The sequence below is a fragment of the Glycine max genome, chromosome 4 (genome assembly GCF_000004515.6).
Source record: "Glycine max cultivar Williams 82 chromosome 4, Glycine_max_v4.0, whole genome shotgun sequence".
NCBI lineage: Eukaryota > Viridiplantae > Streptophyta > Magnoliopsida > Fabales > Fabaceae > Glycine > Glycine max.
The window spans coordinates 36,732,390-36,740,867 of record NC_016091.4 but is presented as its reverse complement, the minus strand read 5'-3'; positions in this window follow the sequence as shown (position 1 = coordinate 36,740,867).

Below are 8,478 nucleotides of genomic sequence, written 5' to 3'. Positions count from 1 at the left end.
CGCGCGTAAATACAACTCCCGAGCCTTTCACTTAAAATGTTCGTAGATCGCGTCTTTTCCGGTTTTTCCGACGTTTTCCTCAAATAAACGTTGGTGGCGACTCCGCGCGTATTCCTTTTGTGGAACACGCATCCCGCGAGTCACACGTCGCCCTCCCGCCGAAGGGTAGGTTGCGACAGTTGGCGACTCCACTGGGGATTGTTTTTAGAGAGTTAGGCCATTTAATCTTGTGCAATGTTTTATCGTGACCAACACTATTTGCACACACTGTGAGTGAAAAAGGGCCCTATACCCGGGTTCATGGGAACATAAGGAGCGGAGGTGAATCTGTGATCATGCTAGGTCTCCGACTTGCTTGATTACAGTGAACCCTCATCTAGAGCTTTTCTCTTTGAAAACTTATTGTTGCTAGTAGTCCCTACTGCTGCAATATGTTCTTCGAAGAGAATGATACCTCTAGAAACTATCAAAAGAGATATGACTACCTTGGGGGTTATCACTAAATGCCTAGTTAGTTCTCTCCCTTATAGGTCCCTTAAATAGGGGGGCACGGAGCGAATACGCTGCGTGCCATTTTTCACAACTGCCATGCATAAGTATCATATACCCTTTTGCTTATGTTCAGTGAATATTGTCATAATATGTACATTCCCGCATTGTGTCTTTTGCATAGGCATCGCATATGGGTTCTGTCTTGATCCCTTCTGTAAACAAACCAACGGAGGGTCCGTGTCGCCTTCTTAAAAACGTACGTTGGGGCACTTTGCTACCCCTAGACGTTGTATCTAAGAAGGGGACAAATTCCCCGGACCCCCGCATTCCTAGATTGCATCTGTGTTATATGCATTCCTTCATGCATTCATCCATTCCACCCATGAGATATCGGAGTTTTGATTTGCACCAGCTTTTTGTCTCACTTTAGTAAGCATGGGGACAAATCAAACCGGCAAGAGGTTTTACCAAGTCAAGGTTAAAAGCCTAGATACCACCAGCATCAAGGAATTAGGCCGGTTGATGGGACCTCTCCAAATGCAAGCCTTCCGCAAGACTTACGGAAAGATCTTAGAGTTGACCTTAGCAGAGGTATCCATAGAAGCCATTGCATCACTCACCCAATACTACGACCAACCTTTGAGATGCTTCACATTCGGAGACTTCCAATTGGTACCAACCATTGAAGAATTTGAGGAAATTCTAGGGTGTCCTCTCGGGGGAAGAAGACCATACCTCTCCTCCGGGTGTCTCCCTTCTTTGAGCAGAATTGCAACTGTGGTCAAGGATTCAGCAAGAGGTTTGGACCGCATAAAACAGACTCGGAATGGCATAGCGGGCCTACCACGAAGGTACCTAGAAGACATGGCGAGGGGTATGGCCAATCAAGGAGATTGGGTCCCGTTTGTGGATGTGTTAGCTTTGCTAATTTTTGGGGTCGTCCTCTTTCCAAACGTGGATGGTTTGGTGGACCTAGCAGCAATCGACGCTTTCCTTGCATACCACCATAGCAAGGAAAGTCCGGTGGTAGCTGTCTTGGCAGATTTATTTGACACATTTGACCGAAGGTGCGAAAAGAGTAGCGCACGGATCATCTGTTGCCTGCCCACCCTCTGTGTTTGGTTGGTTTCGCACTTGTTCCAACAAGACACAAGGCATCCATGTCCGCTCCTGAGCCATCGCTCGTGTACTGAAAAAGAGGAGAATAGATTGGGACCAGCTTTTGGCTGGGATAGGAGGTAGAACAATCAATTGGTTCCCCCGATGGAAGGAAGGAAAGGAAGGAGTCCTTTTCTCATGTGGAGGATACCCAAACATTCCGCTGGTAGGAACGAGGGGTTGTATTAACTACAATCCCGCGCTCGCTATAAGACAACTAGGGTACCCCATGAGGGGAGCACCGACGGAAGAAAGCATGTCTCCTTTCATTGTGATGGATTTCGGCGCACAAAATTTCAAAGCTATACAAAGAATCCATAAGGCATGGGAAACCCCGTTAAAGAAAGATCAAGAACTTAGGGGCATTCGTAATGGCATCATTGGTGGGTACCATCAATGGTTAAAAGTTCATATACGAGGTTTAGATTGGCTCACCAAGTTAAAAGTCGTCAGCGAAGAAAGTTTTGAAGCACCGGAAGAGGACGAAGAAGTCCAAGCTCTCAAAAGCGAGTTAGGAAAGGCGAAACTTGCCAAGGAGAAGTTCAAGTTGGCCGCTACACACATTCGGAAGGAGTGTGCCGGGTTACGAGAAGAGAATGCCACTACCGCAAGAGCCCTTGAACAAGAGACCAAGAGGGCTCGCAAGGAAGAGTATGGCCGAAATAAATTTCGCGGAGCTCTGTGGGGTAGCAACAATGAACTCAAGCTGCGAAGGGAAGAGAGGGACCAGTCGCGAGCACATAGCGTGGTTTTGAAAGAGGAGTTAGTTGCCTGTTCAAGGTCCAGAAGAAGCTTGTCTCAGCGTTTATGCGAGACGGAGACCAACATGCTAGCTATCATCGCCAAGTACCAAGAAGATTTAGGTCGAGCCACGGCCCACGAGCGTAGGGTCGCAGACGAGTATGCCCAAGTATACGCAGAAAAAGAGGCTAGAGGAAGGGTGATCGACTCTTTACACCAAGAGGCAACCATGTGGATGGATCGGTTTGCTCTTACCTTGAACGGGAGTCAAGAACTTCCCCGTTTGTTAGCCAAGGCCAAGGCGATGGCAGACACCTACTCCGCCCCCGAAGAGATTCATGGGCTTCTCGGCTATTGTCAGCATATGATAGACTTAATGGCCCACATAATTAGAAATCGTTAGGAAACTTGTATGGTCTCTCAGACCTTGACTAGATACGACTTTCTTTTTGAAATAAAATGAGTTGGTCCCATGTTTCTACTCCAAAAAGCTTGTGCAAATCAAATCACTCCTACATTTCATCTCTAGCATGCATTTTCTTTCTTTACCCACTCCTCACGTTTGGTTTTTTAGGGAAAAACACCATAACTAAACGCGCCACAAGGCATCCCTATCGCACCAGATCCAAATCTAGAACGATGGGTGATCAAGAGGAGACACAGGAACAGATGAAAGCCGACATGTCGGCTCTGAAAGAACAAATGGCCTCCATGATGGAGGCCATGTTAGGTATGAGGCAGCTCATGGAGAAGAACGCGGCCACCGCTGCCGCTGTCAGTTCGGCTGCCAAAGCAGACCCGACTCTCTTGGCAACTGCGCACCATCCTCCCTCAAACATAGTAGGACGGGGAAGGGACATGCTGGGGCACGACGGCAACCCTCACATGGTGTCATACCCTAATTTCGTCCGGGGACCTTTGCTCGATGACGTGCGACCATTCTTTGGTCCTCGTGAGGTGCTTGGCACCCATCATTAGGCAATTTGTGAAATTCCAGGACATGCCGAAAAACCAAAAAAATATTGATGCACAATCCGTAAGTTTCCGTGATACACCGGAAATCAAATGGAAGCATCGTTGCATAATTAAGTGAGGTTCCGTAACATTCCGTAAGTCAAAAAGGGGATGATTATGTAATCCGCAAGGTTCCCTAACATTACGGAAAGAAAACAAGTATCGTTACGAAATTCGTAAGTTTCCGTAACTTTACGAAAAAAGAATCACCAAAAAACAGCAGAGGGGGGTGTACTTAGTAAAAATGGGGGTGCAAATAGCACCCAGGCCCACTTGGGCCCTCCGGAATATTCCTCCAGAAGGCGGTTGCTTCTGGAGGAAGCAACCCTGCTCGCCTGGGCGAGCTGGGCGGCAACCACCTCCCCTATTTTGCTATAAATAGGGGAGGAAGGCAAGAAGGAAGGGGTTCAGCCCCTTAGGCACTTCTCTCTCTTTCGAATTTGCTTGGAAAAATTGTTTCCGTGAAGAAAATCTAAGCCGAGGCGCTTCCGAAACGTTTCCGTAACGTTTTCCGTGAAGAATTTCGCAAAGGTTTCAACCGTTCTTCGACGTTCTTCATTCGTTCTTCATCGTTCTTCGATCTTCAATGGGTAAGTACCTCGAACCAAGCTTTTCGATTCATTCTATGTACCCGTAGTGGTCCACATTGTGTTTCGTGCATTTTTATTCTCGTTTTGTTTACTTTTTATACCCCCTGTTGACGTGCTTAAGCCATTTTACTTAAGTCATTTCTCGCTTAACTTAAAAATAAAATAAATTTCCACCGAACGTTTGAATTGTATTATCCATTAACTTCGGTTAAAATAAATTCCGACCGTTCGGTCGTGCCGTAACCACGTTGGAAATCAAAAAGAGGTAAAAAATAATAAAATAATCAAAATATCTTTGAATAAAATAATAAAAAAAATCAATCGGACGTTTTTCTTTGGAAGTTTCCTTGAATGAATTGATTAATAACCAAAGTGAAACTAAGACTAAAATCAACTCACAAATCAAGTTTTTTTTTTTCCGAAAAATCACTAAAAACCGTTTTAAGGTCCAACGCCTTAAACGGTCCTCTTTGCTTTTATCGGTTAACATGGACCGTTCAAAAGCATAAAATCAACATGTGACTTTACCGCTTTTGCAAGAACTACGTAGGTCTGATTTCCTCATCGCAATTGAGGATACGTAGGAGCAAAAGCCCCGCTTTTGTCGACCACCCCAAGAGATCGTTAATGGTCCAAATGCCTTAACGTTTCTCTCCTTTCAAAAACAAGAGATCGTTAATGGTCCAACGCCTTAACATTTCTCCCCTTTCAAAATCAAAAGACCGTTTAATGGTTCAACACCTTAAATGACCTTTTGTTCAATAAAAACATATTTTGCAAAAAAGACAAAAACAACTTAACCAAACACTTTGTTCCGAAAGAACTACGTAGGTCTGATTTCCTCATCGCAATTGAGGAATACGTAGGAGCAAAGGGAAACACCCTTGTCGACCACAAAAAAGAAAAAAATATAAAAAGGGTATAAAGGATATAAGAACATAAAAAGGGAACATAAAAAATCAAAGTCATGTTTGCACATTCGATTAAAGGCTGCCGTCCCTTGGGGCGGACGTGTGGGGTGCTAATACCTTCCCCGTGCGTAAATACAACTCCCGAACCTTTCAACTTAAAAGTTCGTAGATCGCGTCTTTTCCGGTTTTTCCGACGTTTTCCTCGAATAAACGTTGGTGGCGACTCCGCGCGTATTCCTTTCGTGGAACATGCATCCCGCGAGTCTCGCGTCGCCCTCCCGCCGAAGGGTAGGTTGTGACAGTTGGCGACTCCACTGGGGACTGTTTTTTAGAGAGTTAGGCCATTTAATCTTGTGCAATGTTTTATCATGACTTTCTCCTTTGTTGGTTTCCCTTTATTTGTCTTATGTTCTTGTGTATATAAACTTTTTGTTGCTTTTAGTGTGTTTTAGAATGTATGCATGAGGTAAATATTTATTCATTTGATGCACACAAACACTAACACTATTTGCACACACTGTGAGTGAAAAAGGGCCCTATACCCGGGTTCATGGGAACATAAGGAGTGGAGGTGAATCTGTGATCATGCTAGGTCTCCGACTTGCTTGATTACAGTGAACCCTCATCTAGAGCTTTTCTCTTTGAAAACTTATTGTTGCTAGTAGTCCCTACTGCTGCAATATGTTCTTCGAAGGGGATGATACCTCTAGAAACCATCAAGAGAGATATGACTACCTTGGGGATTATTGCTAAAAGCCTAGTTAGTTCTCTCCCTTATAGGTCCTTTAAATAGGGGCACGGAGCAAACACGCTGCGTGCCATTTTTCACACTGCCATGCATAAGTATCATATACCCTTTTGCTTATATTTGTTTGTGAATATTGTCGTACTATGTACATCCCCGTGTTGTGCCTTTCACATATGCATCATGCGTGGGTTTCGTCTTTGATCCCATCACTTTAGCAAACCGACGGAGGGTCCGTGTCGCCTTCTTAAAAACATATGTTGGGTGCCACGCTGCCCAAACGTTGTATTCAAGAAGGAAACAATTTCTCGGGCTCCCGTATTCGTAAATTGCATCTGTGTCATATGCATTTCTTCATGCATTCATCCATTCCACCCATGATAGATGTCGGAGTTTTGATTCGCACTAGATTTTATTTCACTTTAGTAAAACATGGGATCAAGTCAAAAGCCTTCGCTTAAAAAGAGGTTCTATCAAGTCAAAATCAAGAGCTTAGAGGTCATTAGTTTACGAGAATTGGGGCAATTAATGGGTCAACTTCAACGGCAAGCCTTCCGCAAAGCCTATGGTAAGATTTGGGACCTAGCTAGGGTAGAAGTCTCCATGGAACCGATTGCATCCCTTTCCCAGTATTATGACCAGCCCCTAAGGTGCTTCACATTTGAGGACTTCCAGCTAGTGCCGACTGTGAAAGAGTTTGAAGAAATCCTGGGATGCCCACTGGGAGGAAGGAAGCCATATCTTTTCTCTGGGTTCTATCCCTCCACGACAAGAGTTGCCAAGGTAGTGAAAATCTCAGCACAAGAGTTGGACCGTGTAAAGCAAAACAGAAATGGAGTAGTCGGAGTACCAAGGAAGTGTTTGGAGGAAAGGGCAAAGGCCTTGGCAAAATCAAGGCGAATGGGCTTCTTTTATTGACATCTTGGCGCTTTTGATCTTTGGAGGTGTCCTCTTTCCGAATATGGAAGGGTCAGTGGACCTAGCAGCGATTGACGCTTTCCTCGCCTTTCATCATGGCAAGGAAAGCCCGGTCGTCGCCATTTTGGCCATGTATGACACGTTCGACCGGGGATGTGAAAAGAGCAGCGCAAAGAATTGTTTGTTGTGCACTGGCTCTCTATGTGTGGCTGGTTTCACACCTTTTTCTCCAAGAAGGTAGGCCCATCTATCCGCTACAAGGTTACTGCTCGTGCGTCGAAAAAGGAAAGGCGAATTGGGACCAACTCTTGGCTAGCATGGAGGGGCGTCTATTAATTGGTTCCCTCGCTAGAAGGAAGGAAGAATCAAGATTCTATCTTCATGCGAAGGATGTCCAAATGTTCCCTTGATGGGAACAAGGGGTTGTATTAATTATAATCCCGTTCTCGCCATAAGACAGCTTGGCTACCCCATGAGAGGAGCTCCATTAGACGAAAGCATCACGCCTTTCATCGCACGGGGTTTCAGTGACCACAATGCGAGGGTACTCCAAGGAGTTCGCAAGGCATGGGATGCGGCGTGAAGAAAGGACAGAGAGCTTAGGGGAAGCAGTAATGGGATCATCGGCGGCTATCATAAGTGGCTGAGAGTCCGGACACAAGGATTGGATTGGCTCCCAAATCTAAAGACTATGAGAGATGATGAGGTTAAAGCTTCGGAAGGAAGTGATGAGGTACAAGCCCTAAAGGCAGAGCTTGAAAGAGCCCGGGTAGTCGAAGAGAAGTTAAAGTCCATAGCCATCAAAGTCTGAAAAGAGTATGATGAACTAATGGACGTCAATATGGCCACAACTGAAGCCTTGGAACGAGAAACCAAGAAGGCCCGAAAGGAAGAACACGACCAAAGCAAAGTTTTGAGGGGCTTTATAGGGCAGCAATAGTGAGCTCAAGCTCCGAAGAGGTGAAAGGAATCATCACGGGTCAAAGGCATGATCTTGAAGGACGAGCTAAAGGTTTGCCTTAGGTCAAAAAGAAATTTGTCCCGACAGTTAAGCGAGACTGAAGGGAATATGTGGGCCATCATCGATAAGTGCAAAGAGAAGCTAAATCTAGCGGCGACTCACGAGCAAAGGCTAGAGGATGAGTACGCCAAGATATCAGCAGAAAGGGAAGCAAGGGAAAAGGTAATTGATTCATTGCACCAAGAGGCAACAATGTTGACGGACCGATTTGCTCTTACTTTGAACAGGAGTCAAGAACTTCCCCGATTGCTAGCCAAGGCCAAAGCAATGGCGGACACCTACTCTGCCCCCAAGGAGATCCACGGACTTCTCAGCTATTGTCAGCATATGATAGACTTAATGGACCATATGATTAGAAACCGCTAGGAAGTTTGTATTGTCGCTCAGATCTTGACTAGTTATAACTTTTTGAATAAAATGAGTTTATCCCACGTTTTTACTCCAAAAATCAGTGCGAATCAAGTCACTCCCGCATTTTATCTCTAGCATGCATTGTATGTAGGTCTCGTCCTTTGTCACGGGAAGCCGGAAGGTCCATATCACCTTCTTAATTGTACACATGGGGCACTGCGCCCCCAAATGCGCAAGTAAGAAGAGATAATTTTCCGGGCTCTCGTGTCCGTAAAATGCATTCATATCATGCATCGCATAAACATCTCTTCATAATATCATAATGAACATATCGTTCCTACATTTGTCCGTTATCATATTCCAGCCTCACATTTTGCATGAGTCATTGCATCATCATATGCGTTCAACATACTTTTTGTTTGCTCATACATGATCCTTGTATTTTCCTCTACAAAACAAAAACAAAAAAAAGGGAAGTACGAAAATTCACGCTGCATTCTTAGTTGCATATATTCGGTACCATGAGCCAACCATGTT